This window comes from Mustela putorius, unplaced genomic scaffold, assembly GCF_011764305.1.
Source record: "Mustela putorius furo isolate JIRA1106 unplaced genomic scaffold, ASM1176430v1.1 tig00003853_pilon_pilon_pilon, whole genome shotgun sequence".
Taxonomy (NCBI): Eukaryota; Metazoa; Chordata; class Mammalia; order Carnivora; family Mustelidae; genus Mustela; species Mustela putorius.
Genome location: NW_025422005.1, coordinates 27382173 through 27398262, shown reverse-complemented (window position 1 = coordinate 27398262; position 16090 = coordinate 27382173).

Genomic DNA, 16090 nt, shown 5'->3' with positions numbered 1-16090 from the left:
GGTTGGGGTACCTGGGTGGCTCAGTGGGTTAAAGCTTCTGCCTTAGGCTCAGGTCATGATCCCAGCGTCCTGGGATCGAGCCCCACATCAGGTTCTCTGCTCGGCAGGGAGCCTGCTTCTCTCCCCCTCTCTCTCTGCCTGCCTCTCTGCCTATTCATGATCTCTGTCAAATAAATAAATAAAATATTAAAAACAAAACAAAAACATTCTATGGTTTTGGGGCACCTGGCGGGCTCAATCGGATGAACACACGGCTCTTGATCTCAGGGTCGTGAGCTTGAGCCCCACTTTGGGTGTAGAGATTATTTAAATAAATAAATAAATAAATAAATAAATAAATAAATAAATATTTTTAGGGATGCCTGGGTGGCTCAATCCATTAAGCGTCTGCCTTTGGGTCTAGTCATGAACCCAGGGTCCTGGGATTGAGCCCCATGTCAGGGAGCCCGCTTCTCCCTCTGCCTGCCGCTCCTGCTGCTTGTGCTCTCTTTCTCTGACAAACAAATAAATAAAATCTTTAAAAATAAATAAATAGGGGCGCCTGGGTGGCTTAGTGGGTTAAAGCCTCTGCCTTCGGCTCAGGACATGATCCCAGGGTTCTGGGATCAAGCCCCACATCGGGGCTTTCTGCTCGGCGGGAAGCCTGCTTCCATTCCTTTCTCTCTGCCTGCCTCTCTGCCAATTTGTGATCTCTGTCAAATAAATAAATAAAATCTTTTTAAAAAATTAAAAATAAAAATAAAAAAATAAAAATGTTAAGAATAAATAAATAAATAAATAAATAGGAGCACTTGGAAGGCTCAGTCAGTTGTGCATCTGACTCTTGGTTTCAGCTCAGCTCATGGTCTCAGGGTTGTAAGATCGAGCCCAACATCAGGCTCCACACTCACTGAGGCTGCTTGAGATTCTCTCTCTCCCTCTGCCCCTGATCCCCTTCTCTCTCTCTTTCTCAAATAATACATAAATAACATTTTAAAATTAATTAATTAAATATTCTACAGTCTGGCCCCCAGTAACTAACACAAGGTTTTTGTTTGGCAATTTATCAATAAATTCATGCTTGTTCTCTTCCCAGCCCCTGTGTGGGGAGAAGGTGGAAGTTGTGGTTGGGGGGATACTGTAGACGTATATTAGGGTCAGATGGGGTGAGAGATGGGGGTTACACAGTGCAAAGAACACAGGCTTTGGAGTCAGACTTGAGTTCATATTCCAGCCTCAACTACTCATTTAGCTGTGTGCCTTCGGGTAAGTGACTCAACCTCTCTGAGCCTCAGTGTTCTCATCTGCAAATAGGACAACTCCTACTTTACAGGGTCCAGGCACTTAGCTATTAACATGACTTCATCCTAAGTTGATAGGGAGCTATCTGAGGATGTTATATGAGCATGGAAGACGAGGTCAGCTTTGAGTGGTTGCTGGGGCAGCCTGGAGAGGACACTGCTTACCCCCACAGTGTCTGTGTTTAATCTCCTAGGCAGGTTCAGAGGTCTTTCTTGAAAACTAACTGGATTCTCTCCCTTTGATTAGCTGGGGGCCTCAGCTGGTTGTTGCCAGCACAATGGAGGTTGTCATTTGCATTTTGGTCTCCTTGCTGTGGAGAGGTTTCCTCCTGTTGGCCTGGGGGTGGGGACCCAGGCTGTTAAAGGCTTTGGGGTTGCCAGGCCTAAAGCAGAGGTTGCCAGGCACCACAAGACATCCCTCAACCAGGGCTTTTGTTTACCAAAGCCCAGGCTGTAGGAGCCAGGATCTGGGTTATCCCAAGCACTGGGCTCCCAGACTCGGGAGGGGCAGAAGTGGCCCATTAGAGAAGGTGGGAGGAGGTTTCCCAAGCCTGAGAGAGGGAACCAGGGTCTGGGCGTCTTTGCTGACGTGGCTGTCTTTCCTTGAGTAATAGCAACTTTGTCGCACTCCCATTCAGGTCTCCCAGGACCTCCGATGGGCCTGCAGAGCCCCGTCTCTGGGGAAAGGATGGGTGTGCTTGTTGCTGAGTGTGGTGGCTTGGGAGTCACAGCAAAAGACCACTGTGGCAAAGCCAGACAGATTCATGAGGGTAGAGCGAAGTTAATTGCTAATTAGAGTCCTCCCCTGAATGTTCTGGACCGAACACACACTCAAGAATCATACATAGTGCTTAGGAGGGGTGGGGACATCATAAAAAATTAAATTATATAAACTTGCAGTTAAATAAACTATATTAAAAGGTAATAACATTTGAAGCACATCACTTCCTAATCACTTCAGTGTGTTCTGCTATCATCTGTGCCCTGGGGTTATTCCCATCTGTATGATGGAAACGTGGCCTCGTGCTGCACAGCTGCACGTCTTCACAGCAACATCTCCAGTGACATCACGCTGGCTGTTTGCAGTGGGCTGTGGCAGGGGTGGGGGGTGGGGCAAGGTTTATACCACCGCAATTGGCAAATGTTATAAATTAGGTCTCTTCCTAGCACCACCCACCCTCCACCCTTTGTAAACATTTTCCCAGCACACCACTAGGTAGAGGATTCCCCAAATATGACCATAATCGAATTTCTTTTCTCTTTTTTTAAGATTTTCTTTATTTATTTGACAGACGGAGATCACAAGTAGGCAGAGAGGCAGGCAGAGAGAGAGGAGGAAGCAGGCTCCTCGCTGAGCAGAGAGCCCGATGCAGGGCTCAATTTCAGGACTTCTGGGATCATGACCTGAGCTGAAGGCAAAGGTTTTAACCCACTGAACCACCTAGGGCGCCCCCATGATCGAATTTCCAGCCAGCCTACCTGCCACGAGGGTGGGGATAGGATTTGGAGCGGACAGTGTGATACAGAGAAATAAATAAATGTGACATGTCTTACATGTGAGCATTGTGGATGACATGCATACTTGCTACAAATACCTAGTCCGATGTAGTTGGGGGCTCATCTCTCACTCCTCCTGTAGAAACAAGAGCACACACCCACTCAGCACCCTAAGGCACACCTGAGGTACCTTCCAGATGGGAAAGGACCAGGAATGACATGAGGGCAGGGACTTTTTTCAAGGCTGTTTTAGTCTCCGCAACTCTCCCAGTTTCCCTGGCTCCTGAGGCAGGCCATTGAAGCTATGCTGGGGGCCTGAGGGGACACAAGGGCTGATGGCAGAATTAGCCAGAAACCAATAGTTGCGAGTATACAGAGATCTACTTGGGAGCAGGGAAACTGCCAGTTAGGGCAATTCCTCCCCAGGGAACATGATTTTTTAACTTCTAAGTAGGTTCCACACCCAGCATAGAGCCCAACACGGGGCTTGAACTCACTGAGATAAGGAACTGAGTTAAAATCGAGTCCGTTGCTTAACCAACTGAGCCAGCCAGCAGCCCCGTTTTGTTGTTTTTTTCCTAAGTTTTTTTTTTTTTAAAGATTTTATTTATTTATTTGACAGAAAGAGACACAGCAAGAGAGGGAACACAGTAGAGGGTGTGGGAGAGAGAGAAGCAGGCTCCCCGCAGAGCAGGGAGCCTGATGCAGGGCTGGATCCCAGGACCCTGGGATCATGACCTGAGCCGAAAGCAGAACTTAAACAACTGAGCTACCCAGTTTTTTCTAAGTTTTTACTCAAATTCTAGTTAGTTAACATACAGTGTAATACTAGTTTCAGGTCTACTATATAATGATTCGACTCTTCCTCAGTTTTTTCTAAGTTTTTACTCAAATTCTAGTTAGTTAACATACAGTGTAATACTAGTTTCAGGTCTACTATATAATGATTCGACTCTTCCTCAGGGAACATTTGGCAATCTCTAGAGATATTTTTTGTTGTCATGACTTGAGGGGAAAGGGTAGAGTGGCCTCTGGCAGGCAGAGGGGTTTAGCAGCATGTAAATATCCTACAAGACATAGGACAGCACCCCCCTGCCAAGACCCGTCAAAGAATCACCCCACCCCAAACATCAATAGGGCTGAGGTTAAGAAACCTTGGGCTAGGGGCCCCAGTGGGGAGACACTCAGACCTGGCTGAGTCTAGGAAGAGATAAGGAGAAGGTCGGCTTGCTGGGAGACTGCCGATGCCTCCCTCCACCACCATCCATTTCGCTATGTGGCATTCAGTCTCTCGCTCTCCGTCTTGCCCTGCTTCTCTGGTCTGTCTCTGCTGTCCACCCCGTTTATCTCTACTTATCTCATGGCCCCTCTTCCTCATCTCACTTGTGCCATCTGCTCCAGCCAGATCCTCGTGTTCCGAGACATGAGACAAGCCTCTGGCATTCCTACTCCCTTGGCCCACCCTAATCACTCCAGCTGCCTTGGCCTGGGAGCTGGGCCAGGAGGCTGGCAAAGAGGGAGTGTAGAAAGATGGGGAGCCTGAAGGTTCTCGCTCTCCCCACCACCCATCCTGCCCTTGTCCCTAGGGTCTCACTGTCTGTCTCTGAGATACCTTGAGCACCAGCTTGCTCTCACCCCTAGAGCCTGGGACCTAAGTCAGCCTGCCCAAGTGACCTTACCATGTCCACTGACCCCTCTTCTTCCCACCCCACCCCCAGCTCCTTAAATTTCCCCTCTAGCCTAGTCCTGCAGCTGTTACAAAACAGCTGGGTGCTGGGCAGCTCCTCATCCCCGGCCCCACCCTAAGCAGAGAGAGATACCAGACTCATGCCTGCTGCTGAGCCTGATAGCTTTTGTTCAGTGACCAAGAACTCCTGCCTAGCCTCCTCCTTGGTCCTGGTTTCCAGGACCCAGAACCCAGCACTCAGAGACAAGACATGATACCCTGTGCTTATAACCCAGTGCTCAGCATCCAGGCTCAGTTACCAGCGCCCATCACCAGGACCCAGGACCCAGGACCCAGCCCTTGATGCCTGGCCAGAGCTACCTGGCATCTGGCTCCATACCTTTGCCCTGGTTCTTTCATTCACCTCACCTGGCGACCCCATGGGCCCAGTCCACTGTGTGCTGGGCCAGTGGACCTGAAGGGTCAGTGCTGTGTGAAGCCAGGGACCCTGCAGAAAAGTCTGGAGGCAATTTTAAAAACAAATTTGAATGCCTTTTAAGTAAAAATCATCCAAATGAGGATTTAAAATAAAAACTGGGGAAGGATCAGCAGTATGGGCCGAGGGAGGAGAAAGACCAGGGTCTAGGGTTGCCACACAAAATCCAGGATGCCTAGTGAAATTTAAATTTCAAGAAACCACAAAGACTTTTTAAATATATGTTCTATGTTCTTGCCATATTTAGAACATACTTTTTTTTAAAGATTTTTATTTATTTATTTGACAGACAGGGATCACAAGTAGGCAGAGAGGCAGGCAGAGAAAGAGGGGAAAGCAGGCTCCCTGCTGAGCAGAGAACCCGATGCCATTCGGGGCTTTATCCTAGCCTGGGATCATGACCTGAGCTGAAGGCAGAGGCTTTAACCCACTGAGCCACCCAGGCACCCCTAGAACATACTTTTATACTGAAATATTATCCATTGTTTATCTGAAATTCTACTTTAACAGGGGTCCTGTATTTTTTTTTTTAAGATTTTATTTATTTATTTGACAGACCGAGATCACAAGTAGGCTGAGAGGCAGGCAGAGAGAGAGAGAGGAAGAAGCAGGCTCCCTGCTGAGCAGAGAGCCCGATGTGGGGCTCGATCCCAGGACCCTGGGATCATGACCTGAGCTGAAGGCAGAGGCTTTAACCCACTGAGCCACCCAGGCGCCCCCAGGGGTCCTGTATTTTGATTTATTCAATTCAGCAAGCCCACCAGGCGATGGGCCTCTCCCCCAGCCTTCAGCCAGATTATCTTCTAGCAACTTTAGGTGGGGAAAAAGGGAGTGTTTCTATCACTGCTCACTTTTTGGTAGCAGAAACTACAGGGGATTCTATTTTTTATTATTTTTACATTTATATATCATCTCATTTTCGGAGAGGACCGTTCTTCAGTTAAGGGTATACGAGTAGCTGCGCTCCCCTGCTAGAACCTCCAAACAAGCTCTCAAGAGTTAGCATTGGTTTACAATACAAAAGAAATCAAATCTTATAGATATCATATATTGCCTAGATTCTTTCTTTCTCCCTCTTTTTCTTCTTCTTCTTCTTCTTTTTTTTTTTTTTTTTTTTTTTTTTAAGTAGGCACCAGGCCCAGCACAGAGACCAGTGCAGGGCTTGAACTCATGACCTGGACTGAAATCAAGAGTCAGATGCTTAACCAACTGAGCCACCCAGATGCCAGGTGCCATTTGCCTAGATTATTACAACATACTAATTTTGTTCACTCTTTAAAATGATATTTTTGGGGCACCTGGGTGGCTCACTTGGTTAAACATCTGCCTTCAGCTCAGGTCATGATCCCAGAGTCCTGGGATTGACATTGGATCCCACATTTGGGATCCCTGTTCGGCCGAGAGTCTGCTTCTCCCTCCTCCCACTCACTGCTCACATATGTGCTTTCTCTGCCTCTGTCTCTCTCCCTCTCAAATAAATACATAAAATCTTTCAAAAAATAAAATAAGAGACACCTGAGTGACTCCGTTGGTTAAGCATCTGCCTTCAGCCCAGGTCATGATCCCAGAGTCCTGGGATTGAGTCCTGCATGGGGCTCCCTGCTCAATGGGGAGCCTGCCTCTCCCTCTCCATCTGCCTTTCTTCCTGCTCACGCTGTCTCTCTTTCTGTCTTAAATGAATAAATAAAATATTTTAATTAAAAAAATAAATAAAATGATATTTTGACCAACTGGTGTAGTCCCATGCTTCAAATTTTCCATAGGTACAAAGAACATGCAGTGAACTATCTTTTCCACCCCTGTCCCTTGACCATCTGGTTCCCTTCCTCAGTTTCCTTCTGGAGACATCTTGCTGCCACAGACTCATAACTGTCTTCCTGCCTCCAGTCTTGTCCACCTGCTTCCATCCTGTGGGTGGCTGGTGTGTTACCTCCAGTCATGCTATCCTCGGACTTAGAACCCTTCTGTGCTTTTCCCTGCTGTAGGAGAAAGAACAAACTTCCTAGCCAGTCAGGATACACGGCGCTCCGTGCTTGATTCCTGTCCAGCTTCCGGGACTCTTGGCAAGCTTCCTGCCTGTCTCACACTGCACCGAGAAACACGACCTGCCTATTAGTCTCCATTTCTCACTCCCCCGACTGTTCTGGCTTCCATGCTCTTGCTCATGTTTCTCTCTGTCGGACATTCACGGCACACAGACAGCATCAACTGTGTGCCAGGCACTGGGGACTAGGAAGGACAGAACTGAAATATTCCTGTGACTCAAGTTCTGGCAGAAAAGCCTCTAATAGACAAATAGTTAAAATAAAGCATCTGTTGTGCTAGGGTAGGTACAGACCTCTGGGGTCAAAGGAGGCCATCTGGAAAAGATGGTGTTTAAGAGTTGAATAGCCGCCCGCCAACCTTGATCAGGGGGCCCCTAGGGCCGGGCAGGGGAGAGTGTCCCAATCCAAAGCAATGGTTTGGAAAAAGGCTCTGAAACACTCAGAAGAATCACAAATGCAAGGTAATGGGAACAGAGAGAGGGAAGAACGGGAGGGCCACATGGCCACCTCAGGAAGTCACTCTGCCGCAGTGCGCATTTTATCCTGAGGGTGATGAGGCCTGGGAGGCATTTAAGGAGGGAAGTGTGTGGGTGAATTTGTGGCTGCTGGGCAGAGACTAGATTGGAGGAACAGCCTTGCTATCCTTTCCAGGATGGCCGGGGCTCTTGTGAGGGCATTGGGGACAGAGTCAGAGATATTGCAGAGGTGAGGCAGTGTGAGGAGTGACTTCTGAGGTAACTTCTGGCTTCACAGACTATCAGATTCTGGCGATGTCCTCTAGGATGGTGTTTCTTTTTTCTTTTTCTTTTTCTTTTTTTTTAAGATTCTATTTATTTATTTGACAGAGAGAGACACACAGTGAGAGAGGGAACAGAAGCAGTGGGAGTAAGAGAGGGAGAGGGAGAAGCAGGCTTCCCACAGAGCAGGGAGCCCGGATGTGGGGCTCGATCCCAGGACCCTGGGATCATGACCTGAGCCGAAAGCAGAGGCTTTAACCCATTGAGCCACCCAGGTGCCCCTGTTATTTATTTATTTTTTTTAATTAGGTACCAAGCCCCACATGGAGCTTGAACTCATGACCCTGAAATCAAGACCTGAGCTGAGATCCACAGTCAGATGTTTAATCTACTGAGCCACCCAGGCACCCGACTGAGTTCACTTTGGAACTCCTTGAATCGGTGGTACTTGCAAAGCATCCAAGCCAGGATGTCCAGCAGACAGATACGTCGGCTGTCAAGCTAGGGAAAGAGGTCTGGACTGGAGGACCGCATTTGGGATCCATCGGCATAAAGATGGCAATAAAAACTCCATCTTTATTGAGACTTTACTGAGCACTGACCAAGCATCAGACATTTTTCTAAGCTCTCTACATACACTAACTTATTGATTCCTCCCAGCACCCCTGATGAGCTACGCGTCTTCGCTCTCACCATTTTACAGACCACGGGAGAGGAGTTAGTTACCATAACCAAGATTACACAGCTACTAAGTGACTGAGGGGGGGGGGCGACCCCCAGCAGTCTAGCCAGGATCTATGCTCTTCACCACACTATACAGCCTCTCACTGAAACAGGAGCTTGAGCCCTGGAAGTGGGTGAGATCAAATTTCCATTTGGGAAGATGAACAATTCCAGAGATGAATAGTGGTGGTTGCACAGTGATGGGAACATATTGAATGCCACAAAACTCCGCACTTACAAAAATGGTTCATTCTGTTATGTAAACTTTACTACAATGAAAAAACTGAGGGGGGCCTGGGTGGCTCAGTCGGTTAAGCGTCTGCCTTCTGCTCAGTTCATAATCTCCAGATCCTGGGATCCAGTCCCATGTGGGGCTCCCCGCTCAAGGATCTGCTTCTCTCCCTCTCCCTCTGCCCCTCCAACAAGCTCCTATTCTCTCTCTCAAATAAATAAATAAAATTATTTTAAAGATTGAAAAAAATTAATAAAGAAGATAACTCTTTTACAATATTATTCAAATTTGACAAAAAATTTTATGTTTGAATAAATATGTACTTTTCAAAAAAGATTTTATTTATTTGAAAGAGAGTGAGAGGGGCGCCTGGGTGGCTCAGTGGGTTAAAGCCTCTGCCTTCGGCTCAGGTCATGATCCCAGGGTCCTGGGATCGAGCCCCATATCGGGCTCTCTGCTCAGTGGGGAGCCTGCTTCCCTTCCTCTCTCTCTGCCTGCCTCTCTGCCTACTTGTGATCTCTGTCTGTAAATAAATAAATAAAATCTTTAAAAAAAAAAAAAAAGAGAGTGAGTGAGAACATGAATGGGGGAGGGGCAGAGGGCGAGGAAGAAGCTGACTCCCCCTGAGCAGGGAGCCCTATGTGGGGTTGGATCCCATGACCTGGAGATCATGACCTGAGCTGAAGGCAGACACTTAACTGACTGAGCCGCCCAGGTGCCCCTAAATTTGTACTTTCCAAACAAAAATATTATACCTTACAGTTTCCACTGTTAAACACAAAAGTCTATTTATTGTTGAGTTTTAATAATATATGTACAAGTTTAGAGGCACCTGGCTGGTTCAGTCAGTGGAGCGTGCAACTCTTAATCTCAGGGTGGTAAATTCAAGCCCCACATTGGGTGTAGAGATTACTTAACAATAAAATTTGGGGGGCACCTGGGTGGCTCAGATGGTTAAGCATCTGCCTTCGGCTGAGGTCATGATCTCCAGGTCCTGGGATCAAGTGCCATGTCCAGCTCCCAGCTCAGAGGGGAGTCTGCTTCTCCCTCTCCCTCTGCCTCTGTCTCCCCCACTGCTTGTACTCTCTCTGTCTCTTTTGCTCTCAAATAAATAAATAAATAAATATTTTTTTAAAAAGAAAGAAAGAATCATTCTTTTTTTTTTTTAAGATTTTATTTATTTATTTGACAGAGAAAGATGGATCACAAGTAGACAGAGAGGCAGGCAGAGAGAGGTGGAAGGAAGCAAGCTCCTTGACAATCAGAGAGCCTGATGCAGGGCTCGATCCCAAGGCCCCTGAGATCATGACCTGAGCCAAAGCTAGAGGCTTAACCCACTGAGCCATCTAGGCACCCTGGTACACAACTTTAAATCTCAAGGTTTTGAGTTCAAGCCCCATGTTGGGTGTGGAACCTACTTAAAAAACTGTTTTAAACTTTTAATATATAAATTATTAGCACAAGTGATCACATAGAATGACAGAATTGAAGTAACAGGTTCTGTTTCTTTGCCCTTCCAATGACTATCATCATTCATTCCGAAACTACTGTTTAAACTCAGAAATAGGGGCACCCTGGTGGCTCAGCCATTAAACATCTTCCTTCAGTTCGGGTCATGATCCCAAAGTTTTCGGATCAAGCCCCACGTGGGGAGCCTGCTTCTCCCTCTCCCTCTGCCGCTGCCCCTGCTTGTGCTCTCTCTCTCTATATATATATCAAATAAATAAATAATATCTTTTTTAAAAAAATTAATAAGTTCAGAACATGCAGTGTCACAGAGTTGGAAACACCAATCAAGCCCAAAGCAAGCTTGAACGATTTCAAAGTGAATGTACGTATGTTCGTCTGGGTGTCAAGAGGCGACTATTTAAGTGAGATTTCTCCTAATTAACTTACATGTAGAACACAAGGTTTATTCAAAGGTAAGTAAGTAATAATTTGTGGTAATTGGAAGCTAATATAAATATTACTAAAACTCAGTGGTGGCTACAGCAACTATCTAAAGATTTTTTTTTTTTAGTAATCTCCACACCCAGCATGGGGCTCAAACTCACAACCCCAAGATCAAGAGTTGCACGCTCTACCTGAGGCAGCCAGGCGCCCCGTAGCAACTATTTAGAACTTAGGCTAATAAAATTTTTTTTTGGGGGGGGGGAAGAAGCCTTTTTGGGGGAGAAGAAGCGTTTTTAAACTGATATTGTTTAAAATTGCCGATGGGTGGGGTGCCTGGGAGGCTCAGTCATTAAGTCACTGCCTTCAGCTCAGGTCATGGTCTCAGGGTCCTGGGATGGAGCCCCACATCAGGCTCTCTGCCCAGCGGGAATCCTGCTTCTCCCTCTCCTGCTCCCCCTGCTTGTATTCTCTCTTTTGCGGACTCTCTCTCTCTCTCTGTCAAATAAAGAAATAAAATCTTTAAAAACAAAAAAATTAAATTGCTGGTAATAAAAAGCTCTCCAAGTTTTAGGCTTTTTTTTTTTAAGATTTTATTTATTTACTTGACAAAGATCACAAGTAGGCAGAGATGCGGGGGATGGGGAGGGGAGCAGGCTCCCTGCTGAGCAGAGAGCCTGATGCGGGGCTCAATCCCAGGACCCTGAGATCATGATCTGAGTCGGAGGCAGAGGCTTAACCCACTGAGCCACCCAGGCGCCCCTTAGGCGTTTTTTGTTGTTGTTGTTGTTGTTGTTTTTGAGACAGAGACTCTTCAGCAGGTTCCATGCCCAGCCCAGAGCTCCACAAGGGGCTTGATCTCACAACTCTGAGATCATAACCTGAGGTGAAACCAAGAGTCAGATACTTAACCAACTGAGCCACCCAAGCACCCCTGTTTTTATTATGATTCTCAAATTCTCTACAGGCAATGCATCTTCGTTACCCATTTCTGAGTAGGGCAGACGTCCCTACCATCATCCCACATTTGGTAGGCCACTCCCAGCAATACGGACATCTATTTCCCTCCCGGTAACTGTGGACTACAGCAGAATGCCAGGAGCCGCCCTTTGGAGTCATTTAATTTCTCAACCCTTAATTTAAAGGACCTTCCCAAGAAGCTTCTCCTGACATTCTCTCCCCCTTTGAGTCTGGATCAAGTACTTCTCCTTTATATTCCCATAGGACCTTGTGCCTAATTCTGTCCCTGACCTCTTAACTTGTATTACATGTCGCCAATTCTAGGCTGAGCCGTGTGGAGGTAAGGACAGGAACCCATGGATGCGTGAGTGCTCAGCGTTCTCGCTGCATCAGATATCTCTAAAATGGCTGTCTCGAAGTTAAGTGCTTTCAGGAGGGGGCTGGGAGCACCCAGGAGGTGAGATAGAGCTGCTCCAGGGTGTCAAGGGCCCTCAAGGTGTAGAGGAGGTCTTGCAGCTAACAAAACTCTTTTTTTTCCACCTGTCACCGCAAGGAATGTCTCACCCATGTCTAGCCCTAATAAGCAGGAGAGGAATTGGAGCGTCCAGAGCTTGGGGGTATTGCTCAGGGCTACAGAGGGACTCACTGGCCAGGCCTGGACACACCCTTTCCGACCTCTCCGCCAGGACCCTCACCCCCACCCCCACAGCCCTGCGTCCAGTCGTGTCCCGGCAGCTCACCCGAGCTTGCCCGCGTGCTCGTTTCACCGGGAGGGGGCGCCCGATGTCCGTTCCTGGGGAGGCCAGGGCCGGGCCTGGGGGTGAAAAGATTGCTCCTTTGAAGGAGGCCCTCCCGGACCGGAGCCGTGGAGCTGGGAAGCCCTGGGAAAGAAATGGTGTGTGTTGGGGGCAGTTTTGTGCGAGAGCCGGGGTTCAGGAGCGTTGGCGGCTCCTGGAGGGACGCGGAGGAAAGGGCACTGGTTGCCTCCTTCAGGCCCTGCCTTCTATGGCCCTGTTGGAGAAAGGGAGGGCTCTCCAGGGCGGAGGGCCGCTGCCCCCCCCCCCCCCCCCCCCGCATTCTCAGGCTCCGGCAGGGCCCAGAGCTGACCGGACATTCCTAAGTCTCCGACGGGAAACCAGGAAAAAGACCAGGAGGCCAGCCTCCCTGCAGCCTGGGTCGGTTCCGCCCTGGCCCAGGACTTCCAGAAAAAGCCCTGAGGTGTCAGAGGACCAGACCCCAGGCTGGTGTACACTGCTCCCGGTGGGAACTTCCCCAACACTCTTCCTTCCCGCCCTCCTGGCTCCTCCCACCGAGCCGGTGGGATCAGACCCATCTCCTTGAGAGATGGACCTGTACAAGAAATGGTTATCCAGGGGTGCCTGGGTGACTCAGTGGGTGAAGCCTCTGCCTTCGGATCAGGTCATGATCTCAGGGTCCTGGGATCAAACCCCGCATAGGGGGTCTCTGCCCAGCAGAGAGCCTGCTTCCCCCGCCCACCATGCCTGCCTCTCTGCCTACTTGTGATCTCTGTCAAATAAATAAATAAAATTTTAAAAAAATGAATGAAATTGTTATCCACCCACTGCCAGGTCAAATCCATGATCTGTCCCCCTAAACGTGGCTTTCTTCCTGAGTTCCCTCTCTCAATGAAGAGACCAGTATCCATCTGCTTATTAACTTGGAAAGCTTAGAATCATCCTTGACACCTTTTTTATTCCCCATAGCCAATCGATTTTTTCACCTCTCGTGTCCCGGTTTCCACCTCTCACTGGCCAGTTGCCCATCCTCTCATCAGAGTTAGTGTTCTTGTGTCGACTCTCTACTGTCTCTTCCCCTCTCCTCTCAATCCCTTCTCCAGGTGGTAGCCCTGCTAATCTCAAATAATTAATCTGATCATGTTGCCCACCTGCTGAAATCTTTCTCATGCTTCCTAGTGCTCTTGCACTACAGACTAAACTCTTAGCATGGCCCACAGGGGCCGCATGGCCTGGTCCTTCCTACAACTCTGGCACTACCTGCTTTATCACTGTCTTTGTTCCAACTACATGGGCCGTGTTAGTCACAGGGCCTTTGCACATGCTGTTTCTTCCTCTGCCTGGAATGCTGCCCTTCTGCCTTGTTAACTGCTACTCCTTCAGACTGAGGCTCCAGCATTGCTTTCCTAGGGACACCCTCCAGGACCTCCCTGACCAGGTCAGATCTCTTATGACTGACTCCTAGCACTACATACTTTTCCTTCACATATTTGTCATAGCTGCAATTGTTGATCTATTTGCAGTATTATTTAAATAATGCCTGTTTTTTCTACCAGACCGTAAGTTCCACGGGGATAAGGACCATGTCACTTTTTATTCAGTGTAAGTCTCCAGCACCCGTGTATCTCGCACATACTAGGGGCTCAACAGTTCTTGCAAAAATAAGCAAATGAATGTTGCACATTTCTCCCCATCTCTATTTCCAGAGGCTAAGCCTGTATCATCTCCTATCTGGACCCCAGCAATCACTCCTTTCCTGGTCTCCAGTTTACAATCAAGCCTCTACCGGTTTTCCAGCCAAGAGCAAGAGTGGTCTAATAAAAATGCCTGTCTGACCATGTCACCGTTTCCACCCCATTTCACAGCCTTCAGTGGCTTCCCATGGCCCTTGGCATAAAATCCAAACTCCTGACACAGCCTTACAAGGACTTGCACCGTCTGGCGCACCTCAAGCCAAGCCCCACCTCCTCAACGGACCTTCCTTAGTTCAATAAATATTGAGTGCCTATTGTCCCAGGCCTGAGTATGTAGTGGTGAGTAAGAACAGATTCCTTCAGATCTGCTGACAATCCTCCAGAGCCTTCCTTTCTCTGCAGGGCCTTTGCGCATGCTTTTCCCCTTGTCTGGAAAGTGCTTTTTTCTCCTTCCTCCACATCCCTGACTTTGCCCAGTCAATACCTGCTCACCAGCCAGATCTCAGATGAAACACCATTTATTGAGGGATACCCCCAACTTAGGTTCCTCTGTTAGATGTTTTTAATGCTCTATATTCGCTCTTCATAGCAGTTACTGCATTTCCTGCATTTGTATTTATTTGCGTGGTAATTTAGTTAATACCCACCTTCCCCACCAGCAGCTGCCATGTCTGCTTGTTTGCTTACCATCGTATCACTCTGGTGCTTTGCTGGTGCTCCACACTATACTGAATGGATAAAGGAATGAGTAAAGGATTCGCTTGCAGAAATATTCAGAGGGCGCTGCTGCCAAGGAAATGTTGGGTATCTCTGCCTCGGTGGGAATAGGAGCTGGGGCCTGAGCGGAGGGCTCGGGGTGGTATGAAAAGGAGATGTCACCAAGGAGAGGGCCAAGAAGCTAGTAGTTCCTCCTTGGGGCTCCTGGTCGCAACACCTGAAACTTGGCCCCGCTCATCTCTCCCATGCCACCCAGCCCTCCCCAGCAACCCTGCTCCTGCTCCTACTCCACAAGGGCTTTCCACATACCAACCCCTCTACCTGCACCTTGTCTCCCTGTTCCTTCTCACATGGCTGGCTCCTCCTCAGCCCTCGGGTCTAATTTACATGCTGCCTCTTTAGAACATGCCTTCTCTGAGGAGGTTTCCCTGGTATCGCTCATCCTTTCATCCAGTTCATTTCCTTCTTTGAAACAGACATGCATGTACGTATCTGTTTATTGTCTGTGTCCCTGCATGAGTTAGCTTTTGCTTACATCAAACAGAAAATCCAGCTCTACTGGCTTAAGCAGTAAGTTGTCTGGTGGCAGGATTGGATTCAGGCTTAACTCAGTGGTCTTCTCAAGGACCTAGGTTCTCCCCATCTCCCTGCTCTGCCACCCTTGACATTGGCCTTGTTCTCAGGTTGGTTAGCAGGATGGATGCAGCAGCTCCAGCCATCACAGTCGACGTCCTATCACACACGCAGACTTTTCCCCCTTGTTATGGGTCTTAGTTAACTATTGCTGTCTTAACGAATCGTCACGAAACTTAGCTGTCTACAACAATATTTATTATCTCACAGTTTCGGAGGACTGGTAACCCAGGAGTGGCTTAGCTAGTTGGTTCCGGCAGAGAAGCTCTCGTGAGGCTATTGTCAAGCAGGTTGGCCAGGGCTGAAGATATCTGAAGGCCATACCAGGCTGCAGAAGCTGTTCCCAAGCATATTCATGGGGTGGCAGGGGGCTTCAGTCCCTCAGCATGCAGGCCCCTCAGGCTATTTGCTATGTAGCCGCTGCCTCCCCCACATAAGGTCCAAGAGTGAGAGAGCGACAGAAACAGAAGCTGCAGTGTCTTTTGTGACCTAACCTCTTGTGTGACACACCGTCACTTCTTCTGTATTCTGGTGGTCACTCAACCCCACCCTGGTACAATATGGAAAGGGACTACCCAGGGTACAAACACAAGGAGGTGGGGGACACTGGGAGGGCCTCGTTTTGTTGTTGTTGTTGTTTTGTTTTGTTGTTTTTCAAAAGTGAGGATGCCTCTCCTAGAAGCTCAGGAGACTTTTCTTTATATCTGCTGGCCCCAGTTGGGTCACATGCCTGGACCTGAACCAGTCACTCATGAGGGGTTGGGG